Raw genomic sequence first — 25904 nt, 5'->3', positions numbered from 1 at the left:
CAGCCTCCTCTCGGCCCCTCCCACCAGTCATGATCTGACTGCGTTGCTTAGAGAAACACACAGACCCAGTAATGACATTACTGGGTTTAAATTAAGGTAATGAAAATGTAAAGTTCTTTTTTTTTTCATTAGAATTTTGATGGGGGAGGGTCGGGACCTGAAATGCTGTACACTTCAAGAAACTCCTAAAAGTTTTTCTTCCTAAGACCCCATTTACATGGGACACTTCTGAACGATGGAAACTGACTGCTGGAAAACGTAGGTTAAAAAACATCTGTTTAGCCGCGTTTGCATACTGCGTTTATGCGCGTTTGTGTTTAGAAGCGTTTTTTGAAGATAAGCACAGTAGAACCTCCCAAATGCCCAGAATGCACTGAAAAGTGGTAAATTATTAACTATTTCAGACTGATTCAGAGAAATACAGAGAGTAGAAGCAGAGACCGCAGTATGTGTTGAGATTAGCTTAGGAGTGAGTTGCTCATTAACATTTCTTTTGTTTCCAAGGGTGGGAAAGGTGTCTGGTGGAGGGAGTCATTAAGGTCACCTGGCAGGTGGTCTTCATGAGGAATTTGAGGTGTGAATGGTCATTATTATATCTTTTGTTTCCAAGGGTGGGAGAGGTCTGAGGCCTGAATGGTCATTAACATATCTTTTGTTTCCAAGGGTGGGAGAGGTCTGATGCGGAATGGTCATTAACATATCTTTTGTTTCCAAGGGTGGGAGAGGTCTGATGCGGAATGGTCATTAACATATCTTTTGTTTCCAAGGGTGGGAGAGGTCTGAGGCGTGAATGGTCATTAACATATCTTTTGTTTCCAAGGGTGGGAGAGGTCTGAGGCGTGAATGGTCATTAACATATCTTTTGTTTCCTTGGGTGGGAGAGGTCTGAGGCCTGAATGGTCATTAACATATCTTTTGTTTCCAAGGGTGGGAGAGGTCTGAGGCGTGAATGGTCATTAACATATCTTTTGTTTCCAAGGGTGGGAGAGCTCTGAGGCCTGAATGGTCATTAACATATCTTTTGTTTCCAAGGGTGGGGGAGGTCTGAGGCGTGAATGGTCATTAACATATCTTTTGTTTCCAAGGGTGGGAGAGGTCTGAGGCGTGAATGGTCATTAATATATCTTTTGTTTCCAAGGGTGGGAGAGGTCTGAGGTGTGAATTGATCATTACAATGTGTGACCAGCTTGGTAGGAACATCCTGTGTTCAGTGTTTTGTCCATCTGAGTACCTTGAAAACACTTTGCATGCATTTTTCATGATGAAAAAAGACTCTGGACAGCATCGGGAACTGGAAGCGTTAAAAAATAAATTCAGACTCAAACGCTTATTTGCCGCATTTAGGCGCGTTTACAAGCATTTAGCATTTGAAACGCTGATAAAATCGACTGCTGAACGCAAGTTTTCAGCGTTCAAAAAAAACGACTGTAAACTCAAATGCCTGTAAGCGACGATGTGTACACGGACACAGAGGAAAACATTAGGGAGAGTTCAGGGGCTGCTGAAAAAAACGCAGAACGGCTCCTAAATGTGAGTTTATCAGCTGCCGTGTACAGGAGCCCTAACTGAAGGAAGTGATGTGGTATTAATCTTGGCATGTGATGGATATTATAGCAGTTTGAGGAATCAGGCCGGATCTCTCTCTATATTTATGTGCATTCCTCTTCTCTCCCCTCTTCTCCAGGTGGAATATATGACACTGTTCACCCAGAGGTGTACCCTTCCCTAGGAGGACCCAGCATCCCGGGATTGGGCTCGGATCCTGCACCAGCAGTGAAAAGGGTTAGTGACTATTTTCATTCATTAGCAGCAATCTTCAGCAACCCCATTAACTAGGCTAATGCTCACTCTCATGCACAAACACCTCCCGCTGACTTGGTGCAAACATTGCCTGCGTTGTCATAGCTTTCTAATCTAGGCACCCCTGCTGATGTGAGGTGTGTAAGCTGTAATGTCAGCCAGAGTTCATCCCTGCAGGAGCTGCGCCATTTCCAGGCGGGAAACCAGCTCCACTTATGTGCTTCACGAATCCCTCTTTGGCCCCTAAAGGTGTCGAAAAAGGCAGGAGAGGGCCGGTTTTCTCTGAGGATGGTCTCTGTCTGGAATTTTTCACACTTTGGACCCTGCGAGGTGTTGTTTTGGTGTTTGGATTGCCATAGTGAAGATTAAAAAAAAAAAGCTGAACAGAAACTGGAAAGATTTGCTGGTGAAATTGTTCATATAAGTTAAACATATACCTGAACCAGGGGCGGACTGACCATTTGGAAACTCGGGCACTGCCGAGGGCCCGGGGTCAGTAGGGGGCCCCTGAGATGCCCCTGGTACCTTTTTCATAGGCTTTTTTGAGTTTGGGCAAGGACACAGGGGCCCCATGATCCCCTATTGCCCGGGGGCCCCATGAGTTGTCAGTCCGCCCCTGATCTGAAGATACCCCTGACCCTGATCTCACCTCTGAAATTTGGCATGAGTTGTTTCATTTGCACTCGGGGCAGGGGCGGACTGACAACTCATGGGGCCCTCGGGCAATAGGGGATCATGGGGCCCCTGTGTCCTTGCCCACACTCAAACCACACCCAAAAAAGCCTATGAAAGGTACCAGGGACATCTCATGGGGCCCCCTACTGACCCCGGGCCCTTGGGCAGTGCCCGAGTTCCCCAATGGTCAGTCCACCCCTGACTCGGGGACAGTGATTTCGGCCAAAGATGAGCTTTTTCGATTTGGCTATGTGCATAGAGTGTATTACACACCGGCCTGTTTGTTTGTCATACATGTGCAAGGGCGGACTGACAACTCATGGGGCCCCCCGGGCAATAGGAAATCATGGGGCCCCTGTGTCCTTGCCCACACTCAAATCACACCCAAAAAAGTCTATGAAAGGTGCCAGGGGCATCTCATGGGGCCCCCTACTGGCTCCCTACTGAGCCCAAATGGTCAGTCCGCCCCTCTACATGTGGAATGTGGACATGTATGTCATACATGTGGAAGTGAGACAGGTGACTTTCTGCATATGGCTTGGGGATGTAATAGGATTCGACCCTTTTGGTCGCACAGATACAGCATTTATTGCCGATACCTTCTACCTTCCTAATATTTGTCATCCTAAATGGTGTCTGTTGAGATTATTTGAAGATTTAGAAATGTCTGCCATTTCCAGAAACTTCCTTCATCTTCTGCTGTAGACTAGGTTCAAGTGCGGTTGGTGCCGCTGCGGATCCGCACGAAAATCTGAGAAATGGGGACCCGCGGGAGGGTGCCATTAGTTCGTGGAAGAAGGTTATTAACCATACCTTGCCATTGTAAAAAAAACTGATGTAAAAAGCTAGAGGATGTCCCAAAAAGTTTTATAAACTTTGGGGCTTGATACCCAGGACAGCAATGACTCTTTATTATCCCTGATATCTGACCCCGTATGAGGGATTGTGATGGTGCTGGTCTAATGTATGTGCCTCAGTACTGGGACATGTATATCTCTTTATTGATAGCTACCTTGACCAATGACCTAGTTTCCTTCTCAGGTATAGGTGAATGGACTTTTTCTACTTACCTTTTCTATCGGGGTAAATGCAGAGTTTTCTCTTTTTGTTGTACTTTTCCTTTTTTTCTTTTTATATGCAGGATGTTTCTGCCAATAGGTTTGTTATGATTTATATAAGACCATGGGTAAATGGCTTCTTATGCATCTGTACCTGTGATTAGATACTAATCTAGTGAATGTCCTACTTATAACAAGGTATATGATTTTGTCATTTTACTTATCTATTTATTTATTTACTTCAGGTATTTATATATTGCTGTCAATTTACGCCGCACTTTACATATATATTGTACATTCACATCGGTAATAAGTGTAGACTGCTGGGGACTGCATTTATCTTATGACGGTATCCCTGCACTTTTTTTTTAATGATCGTTTGATTGTTGCCATGTTTATGCCGATGTCTGACGTGCCTTTTACTCAATAAAACCGAGTTTAAAAAAATATATCTGGAGGCCCTGAGTGGTAGGCAGGCAGCAGACATACAGGTCGAGCATTTTTTTTGCAATCGGCTAATCCCTGAGATCTCCCTTAGAGCTCATTCAGATAGGTGTTGAGACCCATCCTCTGTGCTGAGCCGCTCTTTGCTGCGTGTGCATCCACCTCTCTCTCTCTCTTTCTCTTTTTCTCTTTCTTTCTTTCTTTCTTTCTCTCTTTCCTTCTTTCTTTCTTTCTCTCTTTCCTTCTTTCTTTCTTTCTCTCTTTCATTCTTTCTCTTTGTCCTTCTTTCTCTCTTTCCTTCTTTCTCTCTTTCTTTCTTTCTCTCTTTCTTTCTTTCTCTCTTTCTTTCTTTCTTTTTCTTTCTTTCTTTCTTTCTTTCTTTCTTTCTTTCTCTCTTTCTCTCTTTCTCTCTTTCTCTCTTTCTTTCTTTCTCTCTTTCTCCCCCCTCTCTCTATCACTCTCTCTCTCCCCTCGCTCTCTCTCTCTCTCTCTCTCTCTCTCTCTTTCTTTCTTTCTTTCTTTCTTTCTTTCTTTCTCTCTCTCTCTTTCTTTCTCTTTCTCTCCTTCTTTCTCTTTCTCTCTTTCTTTCTCTTTCTTTCTTTCTTTCTTTCTCTCTCTCTCTCTTTCTCTCTGTCTGCTTTTTGCTGCGTGTGCATCCACCTCTGATCTGCATGCAGGCAACCCATAGAAGTGAATGCACATGCAGCAGCTGCATAGACACAGTCACATGTCATAAGGAAATTAATTAAATTTCCAAATTAGTTTGATAATTTGGATAACAAATGGATCAGAATTTAATTCCATTTGTTAATTCGAATGCATATAATTAATATATTATATTATCCAATAGGCTCATGCCGTTTCATTTGGTGGGCTGGACAGGCGTCAGAAAATATTGAATCCTTTCAGATTCAAATCCGGCTGATTCGATAATATATAGAATATATAGCAATCTTCTGGAAAAACTGCACTTTTTTTTTTAATCCACCCGGACCAATGAATATACGAAAAAAGAATGCCGAAAATATGAAACAAATTCTGAAAACGAATCTGTTCAACACAACGAATATGATGAAATGAAATAAGTCAATGAATGAATGCATCTGAAACAAAACAAACATTTTCAACGTGCACATGTCTACTTCCTAGAAAAGTGAAAGCTGCTAAAGCTGAAAGACAACTCTATATTAATGGCCATGGATTGGGATTGGGATGGCCAACAAGCTCATATAGGTGTGATGGCCAATTGTCCATGGATGTTCGGCCACATAGTGCTCAGCATATTAGAGCTGAAACGTGGTAACTTCCTTCTCTCTCTCCCCCCTCTCTCTCTCTTCCCCCTCTCTCTCTCTTCCCCCCCCCTCTCTCTTCTCCCTCTCTCTCTCCCCCTCCCCCCTCTCTCCCCCCCTCTCTTCCCCCCTCCCCCCTCTCTCCCCCCCTCTCTTCCCCCCTTCCCCCCCTCCCTCCCCTTTCCCTAACCCCCCCTCTCTCTCTCTCTCTTTCTCTCTCTCTCTCTACCCTCTCTCTCTTTCTCTCTTCCTCTGTCTTGTTTCTGTATATATATATATATAGCATTCATAAAGTATTCAGCCCCTCCTGCACTTTTTTCAATGTTCTTCTGTTGCAGCCCAATACTACAGTTGTTTAATATCATTTTTTGTTCTCATTAATCTACACTCTGTACCCCATAATGACAAAGTGAAAACAGAATTTTATAAATGTCCGTAAATTCATGATAAAGGAAAAACTAAAAATATCACAGTGGACAAAGTATTCAGACCGATTGCAACACTTGAAATTTTGCTCAGGTGCCTCAGTTTTTCTTGATCGTTGCTGAGATGTTTCTACACCTTGATTGGAGCCCACCTGTGGCAAATTAAATTGATTGGACATGGTTTGCAAAGGCACACACCTCTCTATAAAAGGCCTCACAGCTGACAATGCATACTGTATCAGAGCAAAATCCATGAGGTCAAAGGACTACCTGCAGAGCTCAGAGACAGGATTATTGCAAGGCACATATCTGGGGAAATCTACAAAAACATTTCTTCTGCACTGAAGGTTCTCAAGAGCCTCTATAATTCTCAAATGGAAAAAGTTTGGTACAACCAGGAAGCTTTTTTTGTAAACTCCAAGCGGGCTTTCATGTGTTTTGCACTGAGGAGAGGCTTCTGTCTAGCCACTCTGCCATAAAGCCCAGATCGGTGGAGGACTGCAGTGATGGTTCTCGTTCTGGAACTTTGTCTCTTCTCCACACAGGATCTCTGGAGCTCAGTCAGAGTGACCATCGGGTTCTTGGTCACCTCTCTTACTAAGGCCCTTCTCCCCCGACTGCCCAGTTTGGCCATGCGGTCAGCTCTTGGAAGAGTCCTGGTTGTGCCAAACTTCTTCCATTTGAAAATTATAGAGGCCACTGTGCTCTTGGGAGCCTTAAGTGCAGCAGAATATTTTTGTATCCTTCCCCAGATCTGTGCCTTGCAATAATCCTGTCTCTGAGCTCTGCAGGCAGTTTCTTTGATCTCATGGCTTTTGTTCTGATACAGTATTCCTTATCGGCTGTGAGGCCTTTTATAGAGAGGCGTGTGCCTTTCCAAATTATGTCCAATCAATGCAATTTACCACAGGTGGGCTCCAATCAAGGTGTAGAAACATCTCAGCAACGACCAAGAAAAATGGGGGGCACCTGAGCTAAATTTCAAGTGTTTTTGCAGAGTTTGAATACTTATGCCAATGTGATTTTTCAGTTTTTCATACTTTTGCAAACATTGCTAAAATTCTGTTTTCACTTTGTCATTATGATGTACTGATTATAGATTAATAATAAGAAAAAATGAATATCTTATTATATTAATGAAACAACTATAGTATCAGACTGCAACAGAACGACATTGAAAAAAGTGAAGGGGGTCTGAATACTTTAGGAATGCACTGTGTATACAGTGAAGGAAATGCGTATTTGCTCCCCGGCTGATTTTGAATGTTTGCCCCTCACAAAGAAATGATCGGTCTAACAATGGAATGTTCGGTGTATTGTAACACTGAGAGATAGAATACAACAACAAATTCAAAATAAATGCATGTCTAACAAATTATGCACTGATTTGCATGTTCATGAGGGAAAGAAGGATTGTATCCCCTATCATTCAGCAGGATTTCTGGCTACCAGGTGTCTCTCATACAGGTAACAAGCTGAGATTAGAAGCAGTCTCTTGAAGGGAGTGCTGCTAATCTCATTGTGTTACCTGTATAAAAGATACCTGTCCACAGGAGCAATCAAACAATCAGATTCCAAACTCTCCACCATGGCAAAGAGCTGTCCAAGGATGTCAGGGACAAGACTGTAGACCTACACAAGGCTGGAGTGGGCTACCAAACTATGGCCAAGCAGCTTGGTGAGAAGGTGACAACAGTTGGTGCAATCATTCACAAATGGAAGAAACACAAAACAAGTGTCAGTCTCCCTAGGTCTGGTGCACCATGCAAGATCTCACCTCGTGGAGTGTCAATGATCATGAGAACAGTGAGGAATCATCCCAGAACTACACGTGAGGATCTTGTCAATGATCTCCAGGCAGCTGGGACCACAGTCACCAAGAAAACAATTGGTAACACACTAGGCCGACAAGGACTGAAATACTTATTTCCTTCACTGTATATAAATGTATATACAGTATACATGTAAATGTGTGTAGATTTGTCTGAACATTTGATTAGCAATAGGTGAGTCCTCCCAATTCCATCACCCCTACGGGCAGTGTGTGACCAGATGCAAGGGCATTTTATTCTTCTTATGTACACAACGACATATCCAGGGGAACTTTCTCATCCCTGGAAATGAGGGACAGTTGGTAGCTTAATCATCATTTCTGTTGAAATCTGTCTGGGCTCTTCATAGGACAAGACTGCTGAGTCGATGGTATGGCTTTGTGGTTGATGTCAGCCTCACACAGAGCTTAGTGTCCATCCATAATACTCTCTGCAGAGCGCCTTCACTTCCCTCTCTCCTCCTGCGGCCGGCTGGGTTTCCTCTTACTCGGCTAAAAGCTTACAAGACGCTCCCTCTCCCTGGATCAGATTATGTTTCTTCTCCGTTACTGGCTGGAGATCCTAATCAAATATTTATAGTAAGAGTTGGGAAGTTTTAAACCTGAATATTCTGGTTACAGAATGGTGAAAGTACCCACCTTCTCTGCTGCTTTTAATGTCCTCTACATAATTTATGTCTCATCCTATTGATTCTTTTGGGCTGAAAGCTCTCTATCTCTCTCTTTCTGGAAGTGCCAGGAAATTTCTCTACCATTCCATTTACTGCGGAAAGCCACGTGACCCGCCCAGCAAAACGTAGAAAAGATTTCACGTGACGACCCGGGGGGGAAACCGCTGTCCGCCATGGCTGCGCTTCTTTTGCCAGCCAGGTTATGTCGTCTCCTGGTAAAGTGGATGAGTTCCATTGAATTAATATTATATTAGCGGTAAATAAATAACTGCTGAATCATATCTCTCAGAATTGTTTCTCTGCAAAAGTAAGAATGTCCCCCGGGGTCTCTTTTTTTGTTTTAAACTACTTTAATGCAATAGTTATAGATATTGCTGATTGACTCCAGCGGGGACACCTCTCACACTTCCTGTCCTGGAATGTCAGGCAGGAGTCCTCTGTCATCTGCCTGTTCTAGAGCAGCCTTTCTCAACCAGGGTGCCAGGCACCTTGGGGTTGCTTGAGGTTTCTTCAGGGGTGCCTTGGCAAAATGTCTAAAAATTGCCCAAAACCTGTATACAAGCCAGCGGATGGAACAAGCCCGCCTTTTATTTACACAAAGCCACAGGTTTTCATTGTGCACCATTACGACCTTCTAGCTGCCAGCTTCCTGACAACCAATGACATCATCAGTTGGTAAGGAGGATGTCAACTGCCTGCACAGCATCCTAGTTTGACCCTCCCCCGCCCCCTACATCAATGCTGGGGTAACATTAGCTCAGTGATGGATAAAAACTGAGGGAGAAGAGAAACACTGGAACACTGGAACAGTGCCAGTGTGCAAAAGTGTATTTGCTTTGGAAAAATAAATCCGCTCTAATGTTGGGTGTCCTACATGTGTGGATGTTGCTGCATTATATAAAACTATTAGAATAGCTTTTCACATTTTAGAATGGGGTGCCTTAAGATTGTCCATCATTTTAAAGGGTGCCTCAGGACTGTCCATAATTTTATAGGGTGCCTCGGGACTGTCCATAATTTTAAAGGGTGCCTCAAGTCTGTGCATAATTTTAAAGGGTGCCTCGGGACTCTCCATTATTTAAAAGGGCGCCTCGGGACTGTCCATAATTATAAAGGGTGCCTCAAGACTGTCCATAATTATAAAGGGTGCCTCAGGACTGTCCATCATTTTAAAGGGTTCCTCAGGACTGTCCATAATTTTAAAGGGTGCCTCAAGACTGTCCATCATTTTAAAGGGTGCCTCAAGACTGTCCATCATTTTAAAGGGTGCCTCGGGACTGTCCATAATTATAAAGGGTGCCTCAAGACTGTCCATAATTTTAAAGGGTGCCTCAAGACTGTCCATCATTTTAAAGGGTGCCACAAGACTGTCCATCATTTTAAAGGGTGCCTCAGGACTGTCCATAATTTTAAAGGGTGCCTCAAGACTGTCCATTATTTTAAAGGGTGCCTCAAGACTGTCCATCATTTTAAAGGGTGCCTCAGGACTGTCCATAATTTTATAGGGTGCCTCAAGACTGTCCATCATTTTAAAGGGTGCCTCAGGACTGTCCATAATTTTATAGGGTGCCTCAAGACTGTCCATAATGTTAAAGGGTGCCTCATGACTGTCCATAATTATAAAGGGTGCCTCAAGACTGTCCATCATTTTAAAGGGTGCCACAAGACTGTCCATCATTTTAAAGGGTGCCTCGGGACTGTCCATAATTTTAGAGGATGCCTTGACCAAAAAAAGGTTGAGAAACACTGTTCTAGACAGTGTGACAGATTCACTATGGAGCCGGGAAGTCAGTGAGTATGGACTGGCTGGATAATTGTGGATCCACTAAGCCAACTGCAGGTAGGTGGAGGTGGGCAGGTGACTATGGGTCCTCTGGGATGGGGAGTTTAAGCACCGGCCAGTTTTCACCAGAGCCTCTCGTGGTGGAGATGGGTTTTGCTGCATGCTGATGCCAGATCACGATCCCAGGATTCACCCTGCTTGTGTTGTGGAGACAAGCTGTGCAAATGGAGCTAAAATGGGCTGATATGATAGGAAGGAGGCAGGCCAAAGCTCTGAGCAGGTGGCAGGCAAGCAAATTCAGAGAAAGAGAGCCAGGTTCTGTACATGGTTAGGCTGTCCAACAGGCAGGAGGTAGGTGCACGGGGTCACAGAGGGTAAAAATGACAAGGACACAGAAGAGAAGAGGGTCACAGGAGATAGAACTAGGAACCTAAGAACACAGACTGGAACTAGGAGCTTTGACTGAAACTAGGAACTCTAGAGACCGGGGCCTAGGGCTAGGTATAACCTTTTGCTCATGCCAGAGAAGCTGACCTGAACATGACTTAAATATTGAAGATCGGAAGGCTGTGCAGCATCTGGGCATGGAGCAAAGTATATTAATCAGCAGGTGATGTCCATAGCTACCAACTCTGTGTGTCATGGGCAGGGTCAGGCTTGGCTATACATAGTTACATAGTTAGTCTGTCTGAAAAAAAGACAAAAGTCCATCCAGTTCAACCATAAAAACAAAAGAAAAAAAAGTTATAATCCTACACCCACAGTTGATCCAGAGGAAGGCAAAAAACCAGCAAAGCATGATCCAATTTGCTCCTGCAGGAGAAAAAAATTCCTTCCTCATCCCCCGAGAGGCAATCGGATATTCCCTGGATCAGCTTTACCTATAAATGTTATATCCAGTTATATTCTGTGTATCCAAGAAAGAATCCAGGACTTTCCTACAGCAATCCACTGAGCTGGCCACAACCAACTCTTGAGGGAGCCTATTCCAGTTTCACAGCTCTTACTGTGAAGAAACCTTTCCGTGTTTGGAGATTATTATTTTTTTATCCAGATGTAAAGAGCGCTCCTTTGTCCTCTGTGATGACCTCAGGGGGAATAACTGCACCGAGTTCACTATATGAACCACTGATGTATTTATACATGGAGATCATATCCCCCCTTATGTATTATACATGGAGATCATATCCCCCCCTTATGTATTATACATGGAGATCATATCCCCCTTATGTATTATACATGGAGATCATATCCCCCTTATGTATTATACATGGTGATCATATTCCCCCTTATGTATTATACATGGAGATCATATCCCCCCTTATGTATTATACATGGAGATCATATCCCCCCTTATGTATTATACATGGAGATCATATCCCCCCCTTATGTATTATACATGGAGATCATATCCCCCCTTATGTATTATACATGGAGATCATATCCCCCCCTTATGTATTATACATGGAGATCATATCCCCCCTTATGTATTATACATGGTGATCATATCCCCCTTATGTATTATACATGGAGATCATATCCCCCCTTATGTATTATACATGGTGATCATATCCCCCCTTATGTATTATACATGGAGATCATATCCCCCCTTATGTATTATACATGGAGATCATATCCCCCCTTATGTATTATACATGGAGATCATATCCCCCCTTATGTATTATACATGGAGATCATATCCCCCCTTATGTATTATACATGGAGATCATATCCCCCCTTATGTATTATACATGGAGATCATATCCCCCCCCCTTATGTATTATACATGGAGATCATATCCCTCCCTTATGTATTATACATGGAGATCATATCCCCCCTTATGTATTATACATGGAGATCATATCCCCCCTTATGTATTATACATGGTGATCATATCCCCCCTTATGTATTATACATGGAGATCATATCCCCCCTTATGTATTATACATGGAGATCATATCCCCCCCCTTATGTATTATACATGGTGATCATATCCCTCCTTATGTATTATACATGGAGATCATATCCCCCCCTTATGTATTATACATGGAGATCATATCCCCCCTTATGTATTATACATGGAGATCATATCCCCCTTATGTATTATACATGGAGATCATATCCCCCCTTATGTATTATACATGGAGATCATATCCCCCCTTATGTATTATACATGGTGATCATATCCCCCCTTATGTATTATACATGGAGATCATATCCCCCCTTATGTATTATACATGGAGATCATATCCCCCCTTATGTATTATACATGGAGATCATATCCCCCCTTATGTATTATACATGGAGATCATATCCCCCTTATGTATTATACATGGAGATCATATCCCCCTTATGTATTATACATGGAGATCATATCCCCCCCTTATGTATTATACATGGAGATCATATCCCCCCCCTTATGTATTATACATGGAGATCATATCCCCCCCCCTTATGTATTATACATGGAGATCATATCCCCCCCTTATGTATTATACATGGAGATCATATCCCCCTTATGTATTATACATGGAGATCATATCCCCCTTATGTATTATACATGGTGATCATATTCCCCCTTATGTATTATACATGGAGATCATATCCCCCCTTATGTATTATACATGGAGATCATATCCCCCCTTATGTATTATACATGGAGATCATATCCCACCCTTATGTATTATACATGGAGATCATATCCCCCCTTATGTATTATACATGGAGATCATATCCCCCCTTATGTATTATACATGGAGATCATATCCCCCCTTATGTATTATACATGGAGATCATACCCCCCTTATGTATTATACATGGAGATCATATCCCCCCCTTATGTATTATACATGGAGATCATATCCCCCTTATGTATTATACATGGTGATCATATCCCCCCTTATGTATTATACATGGAGATCATATCCCCCCTTATGTATTATACATGGAGATCATATCCCCCCTTATGTATTATACATGGCGATCATATCCCCCCTTATGTATTATACATGGAGATCATATCCCCCCTTATGTATTATACATGGAGATCATATCCCCCCCTTATGTATTATACATGGAGATCATATCCCCCCCTTATGTATTATACATGGAGATCATATCCCCCCTTAATCTCCTCTTCTCAGTAGAGAATACATTCAGTTCCTCTAATCTTTCCTCATAGCTGATCTCCTCCATGCCTCGTATCAGTTTGGTTGCCCTTCTCTGTACTTTCTGTACTTGCTTGTGATCTATGAATAAGGTTTTTACCGAAACGCGTAAACTGCTGTAACTTGCACGCTGTACCTTTATTAATAAAGAACTTTTATCGGGAGAATGAGTTCCCAGCTCTCCACCTCCCATGCTACTCCCATGCTGTTTTAAGTGCCAAAAGGAGCTTTGGAGCACCGTTGGTCTACTTCCAGACGATATCAACCTAGGCGTACACTTTTGTTTGTCTGGCTTGGAGAGCAGTGGCTATAGCAGTAGAGAGGCTCCCACCGACCAGCAGGATAGACATACAAGCATTTCACCCTGGCAGATGATGCAGCCTCACTGGAGGTGCGGTGTCTGAGCACTAACCCGTGTTCACCGGAGCTCATGGTGGTGCGGATGGGTTTTGTTGCGTGTTAGTACCAGGTTTCAGTCCTCAGGATCGCCCCACCAGGAGGTGAGCAAACCAGAATCCAATAGCAGATATAGCGGGTAGCAGTCAAGCAGAAGCGTAGTCAGTAAACAACAAGGTCAGTAACATGTGGTCGCTGGGATGGGATTAGGCAGAAGCATAGTTGAGGAACAAGCCAAAGGTCGATAATGGGTGGTAGTGGAGATATGGACGGCAGCAGGAGTGACAAGAGTGAGATATTGGCTGGAGAGAGCAGAATAATCTGAAAAAAGGAAGTGCAGAGACATGGCTTCAAGTGTCAGTAAACTCTTTTTGTATACTTTTATCTGCAGGCAAACTTATAATAAAGCTCACCTGTAGGTAGAATTAATATCTCCTAAATGTGCACCATTTAGGAGATAATTAGCTCTTTTTGTTAGCGGGCTGAAGTTACGGCATACCCGTGATATTCCTTCAGAGGCCTGGGACTCCCGCTTGCATACATGGGAGTCACGTCATCGTGGCTTAGCCAGTCAGATGGCAGGAACTCACAGTCCCGGAAGGAATACCGGGTGAAGATGGAACCCTTTGCAGCGGTGACAGGGCTTCATTATAAGGTAAGTTCTTCATAATGTGCTAGTATGTGATACATTCTAGCACATTATGACTTTACCTCGCAAGGGATCAGAAAGTTCTTGAGAGGAGCAAAGAGTTCAAGGTTCAGCAATAAACAAGAGAAGGCAAAAAAGTTCAAACAATCAGGGAGCTCTTCAGCATCTCAGGTGGGGCTCAGCAAGAAGAGACATTGCAGAGGTTGCAGGTTCAAACCCGGGTCCTGATACTGTGCTGTGGAGAAGAAAGAACAGAGCACATGCCTGCAGGACCACAGTTACCAGGAGAACCACAGCAGTATGGAGGTAAGGACAAACCATGTGGAACCATAGGTGATAGCTGATCTGTGACAACCTTCTTAGATTGTTAGCTCCCAGGATCAGGGCCCTCCTCTCTTGTATTGATTTGTATTGTTGCTGTATTGTCTCCCGTTATATTGTAAATATCAGACTATCGCCTACTCTGCCCTCTTTTAGGCGATCTCTGAAAAACTGAATCTTCTATTCCTCCTACCAGTCCATCCCCCACAGTTACTACCTTTTGTACCACCAGCCCCTCCCTCTTAGATTGTAAGCTCTCAGGATCAGGGCCCTCCTAACCCTCTTGTATTGAACTGTATTGTTGCTGTATTGTCTCCCGTTATATTGCAAAGCGCTGAGCAAACTGTTGGCGCCATAAATTCTGTATAACAATAATAACCTGTAAAACAAAGTGCAGCGCTGGATTGTATCAAAATTGAGACATAAATAGTCCGTGATAGTGTATTATATCATATGACCGAATCCCAGGGATAGCTGATTGAAACAGGAACCAATGGAAAAAATGCGCACTCACCGGACGCGCATGGATAATGCGCATATGATAATATCCACTGGAATCCTGAAAGTTGATTTAGCTCCAAAAAGGAGCCAAAAAACAGGTGCCCATAAATCAACTTTCAGGATACCTGTAGTCTGATCCACCACCACCAGAGGGACGGAGCTTCGGATCCTGGCTGATCACCATACCATCCTTAAGGGGACCTCCGGACCTACTAAATACTTTCTCCCAGGCTGAATGACCTATAGATGGATGTTCATCCTTTTCATCTACTATAAAGATTCCAATGGATATTATCATATGCGTCTGGTGAGTGCGCATTTTTTCCATTGGTTCCTGTTTCAATCAGCTATCCCTGGGATTCGGTCATATGATATAATACACTATCACTGACTATTTCTGTCTCAATTTTGATACAATCCAGCGCTGCACTTTGTTTTACTTGTCATTTTATAGGTATATTGTGATTACCTTTTGTGCATTAGCTGCTTATATAAGAGCGCTCACTTTTTACATTTTATTTAACAATAATAACCTACTCATTCTCTGCTGCCTCATTCACCCACCAGAGAACCCCCCCCAGTGTAATTGCCAACTCAACATTTGGTTAAAATTTGCACGCAGCTAAGGGACATATACCCTCATCTGGTAGTGCTCTGCCTTACTAGGAAAGGGGAGGAGTCACTGCTCTGAGAAACGACATCTTGAGCTACTGAGACCTGTAAGCAACAGGCTTTTTCAGCAAAGGAGATTACGAGAGTTGGAAAAAAATGTGAAAAGGAGACTGGAATGCCACCTGATGGATAACAATGTGATTACAAAATATTCATATACAGCAGCAATGGGCAAACTACGGCCCGGCGGACCTTTTAATCCGGCCCGCGGAGCTAGGCTCCCGCTAGGCTCCTCTCACAGTCCACCCTGAAGACCGGTGTAGCATGAAAATCTGTCTCCTATGAGGATCTGTCCCCCTCGACGTATCTGCGCATGTGCCGGAGATCGCCGATCGGCTGCTAATGCCTGAAACTGGCACATGCGCAGATACGTCGAGGGGGACAGATCCTCATAGGAGACAGATTTTCATGCTACACCGGAACGGCGCGGGAACACGGCGAGAGGAACGCGCGGAGCAAAGGTAAGTGAATTGACACAGGGGGGACTTGGGGACTTAATATGGGGGATGAATTAATATGGGGAATGAATTACTATATGGGGGATGAATTACTATGGGGGATGAATTACTATGGGGGATGAATTACTATATGGGGGATGAATTACTATATGGGGGATTAATTACTATGTGGGGGATGAATTACTATATGGGGGATGAATTACTATATGGGGGATGAATTACTATATGGGGGATTAATTACTATGGGGGATGAATTACTATAGGGGGGATTAATTACTATGGGGGATGAATTACTATATGGGGGATTAATTACTATGGGGGATTAATTACTATGGGGGGTGAATTACTATATGGGGGATGAATTACTATATGGGGGATGAATTACTATGGGGTATGAATTACTATATGGGGGATGAATTACTATATGGGGGATGAATTACTATGCGGTATGAATTACTATGGGGGATGAATTACTATATGGGGGATGAATTACTATGGGGGATGAATTACTATGGGGGATGAATTACTATGGGGTATGAATTACTATAGGGGGGATGAATTACTATATGGGGGATGAATTACTATGGGGGATGAATTACTATGGGGGGTGAATTACTATATGGGGGATGAATTACTATATGGGGGATGAATTACTATGGGGTATGAATTACTATGGGGGGTGAATTACTATATGGGGGATGAATTACTATATGGGGGATGAATTACTATGGGGTATGAATTACTATATGGGGGATGAATTACTATATGGGGGATGAATTACTATATGGGGGATGAATTACTATGCGGGATGAATTACTATGGGGGATGAATTACTATATGGGGGATGAATTACTATATGGGGGATGAATTACTATGGGGGATGAATTACTATAGGGGGGATGAATTACTATAGGGGGGATGAATTACTATAGGGGGGATGAATTACTATGGGGGATGAATTACTATGGCTGATGAATTACTATGGGGTATGAATTACTATGGGGTATGAATTACTATAGGGGGGATGAATTACTATATGGGGGATGAATTACTATGGGGGATGAATTACTATGGGGGATTAATTACTATATGGGGGATGAATTACTATGGGGGATGAATTACTATAGGGGGGATGAATTACTATAGGGGGGATGAATTACTATAGGGGGGTGAATTACTATATGGGGGATGAATTACTATATGGGGGATTAAATACTATGCTTACTATGGGGGAATATTACTATACTTACTATGGATGACACATACACATCATTCATCTACTCTTGGTCCGGCCCCCGGGTCCAATATATGAACCCATTGCGGCCCTCAAGTCAAAAAGTTTGCCCACCCCTGATATACAGTATTTCATACTGACAAAATAATCTTTTTTAGACCTTCCACTTTTTTGTCTTGCTCATAATAAATAAAGAAATTATAATAACCGTTCCCTTTAAGAGTTCTGCGCTTTCTGATTTCTTTCCGGCAAGTAGCATGTCCGCTTTCTCCCCCGTCTGGTTTGTGCACATCACTGGTAGAACGCTGCCCGTCTTGTAGCGGGAATACGGAATTTGTTTGTGTGGCTTCTGCACAGATCAGTGCCATCTGCAAAACTAAATTGGAAACGTGATAGTGTTGTCTTTCTGAGTAAGCGGGAAAAACAACCTCCGCGGCGCGCTCTGCGCTGTGTTTGTGTATGTGATTTCATGAGCTGTCGCTCCGTCTAGTCCGCTGAGTGTTGTTTTCCCCCTCCGTGGCTTGTTGCTCCCAGCCTGTTTACCTCGTGTTTATTCTTTCCCGGCTGAAATTGAACCTGTCAAGTGTGCTTGCAGCGCCGGAATAGAAACCTGTCATAACCTGCGTGTCTGCCATTGTTTGCTGGTGCGGAGCCCTTGTGCACACCTGTTGATAGACGCCGTCACGGGCCTCTCCGTCGTTAGGGAGTTTCCAGCGGGGGGGGGGGGCGGCTAGGTGTTTCTGCATTCCCGCTGATGTCATGTCTGTGAGATCCTGGCATCCATCTCCTTAATTAGAGGTTTGCTATCATGTAGGGCCTCTTAATGAGGTTATTACTGTTATTAGGGGGGAGAGTGTGCCAACATGGCTACCAGCAAAGTCTGAAGAATTCTCATTGGCCGCAAGGCATGGCTTACTGACATAATTGAACATGAAAGGGTACAAATTCTATTTATAAACTTGATTATCCTTGATACCCCATCCACAGGTTCCAACAGACAGAGGAGGGAGGTTACATATGGAGGCGTCATAAAACTGACTGCTGACAGCAGAGCAATTAGGCTGAAGTTTATTTTGCTTTTATTTTGCCTTCCCTGTATCATCCCCCCCCACCATGATCAGTCATATGTTCAATATCAATGCCAAAATTTCACAATTTCTGCCGGGGGATGCAAACTTCTGAGCACAACTGTATGTGCAATGGTGGAAGGGTGGGATGTAACGCCCACACACCACCCATAGGCATTACTGGGTGGTTGATGTTTCTGCACTGAAAGTGAGCTCCCAGCACAGAGACAAAGCTGTCAAAGACAGCTATTGGTCCCCCCTAATGATCGGTAGCCATCTGACTCCCAATCATGTGACTATTGTTAGAGCTGGTACACCTGTGCAAGACTGAAGGGGAGGAGCTGGTACACCTGTGCAAGACTGAAGGGGAGGAGCCGGTACACCTGTGCAAGACTGAAGGGGAGGAGCCGGTACACCTGTGCAAGACTGAAGGGGAGGAGCCGGTACAATTGTGCAAGACTGAAAGGGAGGAGCTGGTACACCTGTGCAAGACTGAAGGGGAGGAGCCGGTACAATTGTGCAAGACTGAAGGGGAGGATCCAGTACAATTGTGCAAGACTGAAGGGGAGGATCCGGTACAATTGTGCAAGACTGAAGAGAGGAGCTGGTGCAACTGTGCAAGACTGAAGGGGAGGAGCCGTGGCAACTGTGCAAGACTGAAGGGGAGGATCCAGTACACCTGTGCAAGACTGAAGGGGAGGATCCAGTACACCTGTGCAAGACTGAAAGGGAGGATCCAGTACAATTGTGCAAGACTGAAAGGGAGGAGCCAGGACACCTGAGCAAGACTGAAGGGGAGGAGCCGGTACAATTGTGCAAGACTGAAAGGGAGGAGCTGGTAAAACTGTGCAAGACTGAAGGGGAGGAGCCGGTACACCTGTGCAAGACTGAAGGGGAGGAGCTGATACACCTGTGCAAGGCTGAAGGGGAGGAGCCAGTACACCTGTGCAAGACTGAAGGGGAGGGGCCGGTACACCTGTGCAAGAATGAAGGGGAGGAGTCGGTACACCTGTGCAAAAGTGAAGGGGAGGAGCTTGTACACTTGTGCAAGACTGAAGGGGAGGAGCCGGTACACCTGTGCAAGACTGAAGGGGAGGAGCCAATGCAACTGTGCAAGGCTGAAGGGGAGGAGCCGGTACACCTGTGCAAGACTGAAGGGGAGGAGCCGGTACACCTGTGCAAGACTGAAGGGGAGGAGGCCTGGGGTCAGATTTAAAGAAGGGACAAGTAGAGTGATGCACACTGCCAGTACCATGGCGATGATATCAGACTCTGTATGAACATTCAAGCAATGTCGGACAACAATCATTTGCCTGAGCCCATAGACATGAGTATGTTACCCTATCAGCAAAAATGATCCGATGTCTTCCCATGTCTCTGGGACCATTTTAAAAAGGTTAGAAATCTGGCCACCCATAGTAAAGAGCTTTCTGCTCCTTTCTGGTCTCCCGACACATGCTATGTAGATGACGCATTCCCTTCCCAGTCCAAAATGTAAAAAAGACAAAAAGATATGTGATTCTGCGAACAGTGGCCTGGGGTGCGTTTTTAAGATTGAAAAAAGGAACTCAAAATCCCTTTTCTCTCACCTCGCACATTTCTTGTAATGAGGTCCTGGCATCCAACTTCATAATTACAAATCTAATATCTTTTACTGCCTTTGCAGCAAAGTCAGTCTGGGAGAATGTGCCAAATGGTAATGCCTCCCTTGTGAGGCTGAATCTCAGCTCTCTGTGCCGAGGGATCCGGTTTCTGCTTTCTCTTGCTGTTTATGTACTCATGTAAATACAGATGGGAAGGTCTGTCTGGAAATCCATTGTCCAGAAAGAATAGAAAGTAAATCATGGCTGCAGTTATGTCACGCTCATCGACGTGACCGCACAGGTCCTCTGATGCCAATCATTGAGGTTGTCACTGCCAAGCCTACGGCTCCCACTCCCCCAGTCCCTCCATTGTGGCAAATCTGTGCTTGATGAAGATTTCAAAACAAAACTCATTTTAAAAAATACAAACGTGTAGTAGGTGTGCAAGGTGTTGTTACGCAAATTAAAAACACAGTTGCACATTTTGTCTATTTATTTTTTATTCTCTTGTTATTTTCAACTTATCGACATACAACGAAGTCGGAGCCGCACCGATTAGAACGATTCCATTGCCGATCATAGGGTGCGACTTGTCATGCGATTTGAAATGTCAGATTGCATGACAAGTCGCATCAGTGTGAACGGGGGCTTATTGTCAAAACTTAATTGAACATGCTGAAGTTTTGAAGATGATTGGTTACCATGCAAAGCTGCACCAGATCCTGAGAGCACCCACCAGTTTTAGTAAACCCCCCCCATATTGTCCAAATATTCACATCTCAAATTCACAAAGTTGCACATTCAGGCCCTTTGCACATTGAGCTGTTCAGCTGCAGTTCATCCCTCCTGGCATTTTAGTGCACCCAGGAAGGACGGGTGCAGCACCCAGCCCCGCTGCAGGCAAGCCTGAAGGGGAGGAGCCAGTACAACTGTGCAAGCCTGAAGGGGAGGAGCCGATACAACTGTGCAAGCCTGAAGGGGAGGAGCCGCTACAACTGTGCAAGCCTGAAGGGGAGGAGCCGTTACACCTGTGCAAGACTAAAGGGGAGGAGCCGGTATAACTGTGCAAAACTGAAGGGGAGGAGACAGTACACCTGTGCAAGACTGAAGGGGGGGAGCCAATACAACTGTGCAAGACTAAAGGGGAGGAGCTTGTACACCTGTGCAAGACTGAAAGGGAGGAGCCGTTACACCTGTGCAAGACTGAAGGGGAGGAGACGGTACACCTGTGCAAGACTAAAAGGGAGGAGCCGTTACACCTGTGCAAGACTAAAGGGGAGGAGCCAGTACAACTGTGCAAGACTGAAGGGGAGGAGACGGTACAACTGTGCAAGATTGAAGGGGAGGAGCCGGTACACCTGTGCAAGACTAAAGAAAAGGAGCCGGTACACCTGTGCAAAACTGAAGGGGAGGAGCTGGTACACCTGTGCAAGACTAAAGGGGAGGAGCTGGGACACCTGTGCAAGACTAAAGGGGAGGAGCCAGTACTGTAGCTGGCCAGCTAAGACCAGTTCTAGGTTGTTAATATGGTTCACATATATGTGTATACCAAACCTGCCAATAACCTCAGTACAGTGTATATGTGCATATATTAAAGCCAAAAGCAGAATCATTGCTGTAATTTATGTCTTTGATTGTTATATGACATTTATATATTCATTGTGTTAGCAGAAGCAGAAAAGGAAAATATGCCTTTAAGAGTTAGTTAAAGATGAGCCAATCACAGACAGCCTCACACTGTACAGAGCCTTAACCAATCCCAGCCAGTTTCACATTTATGCCTGTGTAAAACTCCCTGCTAGGATTTTCTAGAGACACATGCTCAGCAGACAGAAGAGGAAACAGATAAAGTTCCAATCAGAAAAGCTTTATGGAAGCAGAGCAGGCCAAGTAGGTATTTAATGAACTTGTGTGTTCCTCTATTGTTTGGCAGTGCAGGTAGATCTGTATGTTAAAACTGTTGTGTGTGTTTACTTGTAGTTCCACCGAATTTACGAACTTATCGAATATAACGAACTTACGAACTTATCGAATATAACGAACTTATCGAATATAACGAACTTACGAACTTATCGAATATAACGAACTTACGAACTTATCGAATATAACGAACTTACGAATCGTCACTGTAGAGTAATCATAATCGAACCTATCGAATTTATCAATCTACTGAATTAATCTAACAACATAAGCTAATGAATCTATCGAGATAAGCTATTGAATCAACCCAATGTAATACGAATTAAACCATTGTAATATGAAACAAAACAAGCCATTGTAAGCTGTTATATGAAGAAGATTGAAGTTATTAACGAAGTTAACTAAAGTATTCGGTGTGCTCTTTAAACCTACTGCATCCATAGAGCGGCATTGGAGGAATTCCAGAGTAAAGTCAGTCTAATCAAACAAAGAAACAGCAATTGCATAATTTTTCTAATGCCACAGCGCACTAGGCACCAAAGGGTGCTGCGCCTGCCACAAGTACACCTGTGCAAGACTGAAGGGGAGGAGACAGTACACCTGTGCAAGCCTTAAGGGGAGGAGCCTGTACACCTGTGCAAGACTGAAGGGGAGGAGCCGCTACACCTGTGCAAGACTGAAGGGAAGGTTGGAGGTCAGGTTCACCAAGAACACAGTTGTCAAACTGGCAGCCCTCCAGCTGTTGCCAAACTACAAGTCCCATGAGGCATTGCAAGATTGACAGTTACAAGCATGACTCCCAAAGTTAGAAGCATGATGGGACTTGTAGTTTGGCAACAGCTGGAGGGTCACCAGTTTGGCACCCTGATCTAGAAGGTCTTGTTGATTTCTTGTTTGGCAGAATCCATGCAATCATTTGAAATTAAAAAGTCATTTTTTTGCAGAAAGCATACATTTTTAATCTGGTAGGCCTATGAACATTGATAAGTAACAGGTCCTCTTTTTTTTTTACCCTTCCTCAGCCCTTGTCCTATTGGTGCCCTATGGCACTATCGCTTCCTGTCACCAGCCATCTTCCCCTCCACCGTCATGTGTAAGTAGGCCATTAATTCCTAGATCCTCGTACTCTTCCTGCACGCTGTCTGTTCCCGCACATGACAGCACTGTTAGCACTCCTGGATGTGATCGGACAGGCAGAAAAGTGTAATTAGCAGCTAAGGTTTCTGATTTTGAAGCAGTTAGGCACAATTGCTTCGTGTTCTCAGACACTTTTATTTATGTTGCTTTTTTTTTCCCTTGCAAAGTAGCAGAAAGAAAATTGTTTTTTGACCTAGATAAAAGGAGTCAGATGAATGGTGTTTGCTTGATTCCAGGCGTTCCATGTAATATGCACGCTAAAACAAAAAAAAAAAAGAATGGATCTCGGCATGTGTCAGACAACAGGAGAATTAGGATTCTGACTCATGGATGGAGTAACTTTCCCATCATTAATACCACCATATGTATGATTACTGCACCGGCTGGCAGAATGTTGACTGGCAACATCAAAGCGGGTCCCACGTGATTTCTTGAGAGGTTTTACGGTGATAGGTTGAATTACTATACTTGTTTGGAAAAAAGATCTGATATATATATATATATATATATAGTTAGGTCCATATATATTTGGACACAGGCACAATTTTCGTACTTTTGGCTCTGTATGCCACCAGAATAAATTAAAACAAAACAATCTGAATGAATTTGAAGTGCAGACTTTCAGATTTAATTCAAGGGGTTGAACATTAATATCAAGTACACATTTTAGGAACTGCAACCATTTTTATACACAGTACCTCCATTTTCAGGGGCTCAAATTAATATAATCATAAATAAAATGTACATTTGTAATATTTTGTTGAGAATCCTTTACTGGCAATGACTGCCTGCAGTCTGGAACCCATGAACGTGACCAAAGACTGGGTTTCCTCCTTTCTGATGCTTTGCCTGAAGCCTGGAACCCATGGACATGACCAAAGACTGGGTTTCCTCCTTCCTGATGCTTTGCCTGAAGTCTGGAACTCATGGACATGACCAAAGACTGGGTTTCCTCCTTCCTGATGCTTTGCCTGAAGCCTGGAACCCATGGACATGACCAAAGACTGGGTTTCCTCCTTCCTGATGCTTTGCCTGTAGCCTGGAACCCATGGACATGACCAAAGACTGGGTTTCCTCCTTCCTGATGCTTTGCCTGAAGCCTGGAACCCATGGACATGACCAAAGACTGGGTTTCCTCCTTCCTGATGCTTTGCCTGAAGCCTGGAACCCATGGACATGACCAAAGACTGAGTTTCCTCCTTTCTGATGCTTTGCCTGAAGTCTGGAACCCATGGACATGACCAAAGACTGGGTTTCCTCCTTTCTGATGCTTTGCCAGGCTCTAACTGCAGCTGTCTTCAGTTGTTCTTTGTTTGTGGGTCTTTCTGCCTTTAGTTTTGCCTTCAGCAAGTGAAATGCATGCTCAATTGCCTGAAGTCTGGAACCCATGGACATGACCAAAGACTGGGTTTCCTCCTTTCTGATGCTTTGCCAGGCTCTAACTGCAGCTGGCTTCAGTTGTTCTTTGTTTGTGGGTCTTTCTGCCTTTAGTTTTGCCTTCAGCAAGTGAAATGCATGCTCAATTGGGCTGAGATCAGGTGATTGACTCGGCCATTGCAGAATGTTCCACTTCTTTTCCATCAAAAGCTCCTGGGTTGCTTTAGCAGTGTGTTTTGGATCATTGTCCATCTGTACTGTGAAGCGCTGTCCAATCACCTTTGCTCCATTTGACTGAATCTGGGCTGACAGTATATCTGTAAACATGGCAGAATTCATCCGGCTGCTTCTGTCTTCTGTCACATCATCAATAAACACCAATGACCCAGTGTCACTGGAAGCCATGCATGCCCATGCCATCACACTGCCTCCACCCATGTCATCACACTGCCTCCGCCCATGCCATCACCTCGCCTCCGCCCATGCCATCACCCTGCCTCCACCCATGTCATCACACTGCCTCCACCATGTTTTACAGATGACGTTGTGTGCTTTGGATCATGAGCTGTTCCAAGCCTTCTCCACACTTTGTTCTTCTCGTCATTCTGGTGCAGATTAATCTTAGTTTCATCCGTCCAAAGAATGATTTTTCAGAACTGTTCCGGCTTTTTAGATGTTTTTTGGCAAAGTCTAATCTGGCTTTTCTATTCTTCAGGCTTATGGATGGTTTGCACCTTGTGGTGAACCTCTGTATTTGCTCTCGTGAAGTCTTCTCTTGATTGTAGACTGACAATGATACGCCCACCTCCTGGAGAGTGTCCTTCACTTGTCTGGATGTTGTGAATGGGTTTTTCTTTACCATAGAGAGGTTCCTGCGATCATCCTCCACTGTTGTCCTCCATGGACGTCCATGCCTTTTTATGTTGCTGAGCTCACCAGTGCGTTCTTCTTTCCTCAGAATGGACCAAACTGATGATTTGGCCACTCCTAATGTTGCTGCGATCTCTCTGATGGATTCGTTTTGTTTTTGAAGCCTTACAATGGCCTGTTTCACTTGCATGGACAGCTCCTTTGAACACATAATGTAGGTTCACGGCAATGGATTCCAAATGCAAATACCGCGCTTAGAATCAACTCCAGACATTTTACCTGCTTAATTGATGAATTGGGGATGGCTATACTTAAGAACTGTAATTTCTAAACCCTTCCTCCAATGTGGATGTACATACCCTCAAATTAGACCTGAGAGTGTGCACTTTCAGCCCATATCCATTATAAAACTATAGCTGGAATATGTTAGGTAAATACCTAAAAAAAAAATAAAATTGTGTGTTGCCTGTGTCCAAATATATATGGACCTAACTGTGTGTGTATCTGTATATATATATATATATATATATATATATGTACACATAGGGAGAGGGTGAGAGACCCTGATAAAGGAAG

The 25904-nt window shown here is 43.9% G+C and overlaps 1 long non-coding RNA gene across 1 annotated transcript in view; it reads left to right on the top strand.

Moving 5' to 3' along the window:
* Positions 1–25904, top strand: part of LOC149437121 (uncharacterized) — an 830460-nt gene that overhangs the window by 648790 nt on the left and 155766 nt on the right. The window contains exon 5 of the long non-coding RNA XR_016308178.1: positions 1685–1782. This is a non-coding gene — a long non-coding RNA (uncharacterized LOC149437121). The remainder of the gene's footprint in view (positions 1–1684; positions 1783–25904) is intronic.

This window comes from Staurois parvus, unplaced genomic scaffold (genome assembly GCF_062004578.1).
Source record: "Staurois parvus isolate SC_StPar_1 unplaced genomic scaffold, SC_StPar_1.0 ptg001310l, whole genome shotgun sequence".
NCBI lineage: Eukaryota > Metazoa > Chordata > Amphibia > Anura > Ranidae > Staurois > Staurois parvus.
This window is presented reverse-complemented; position numbering and strand designations above follow the sequence as displayed.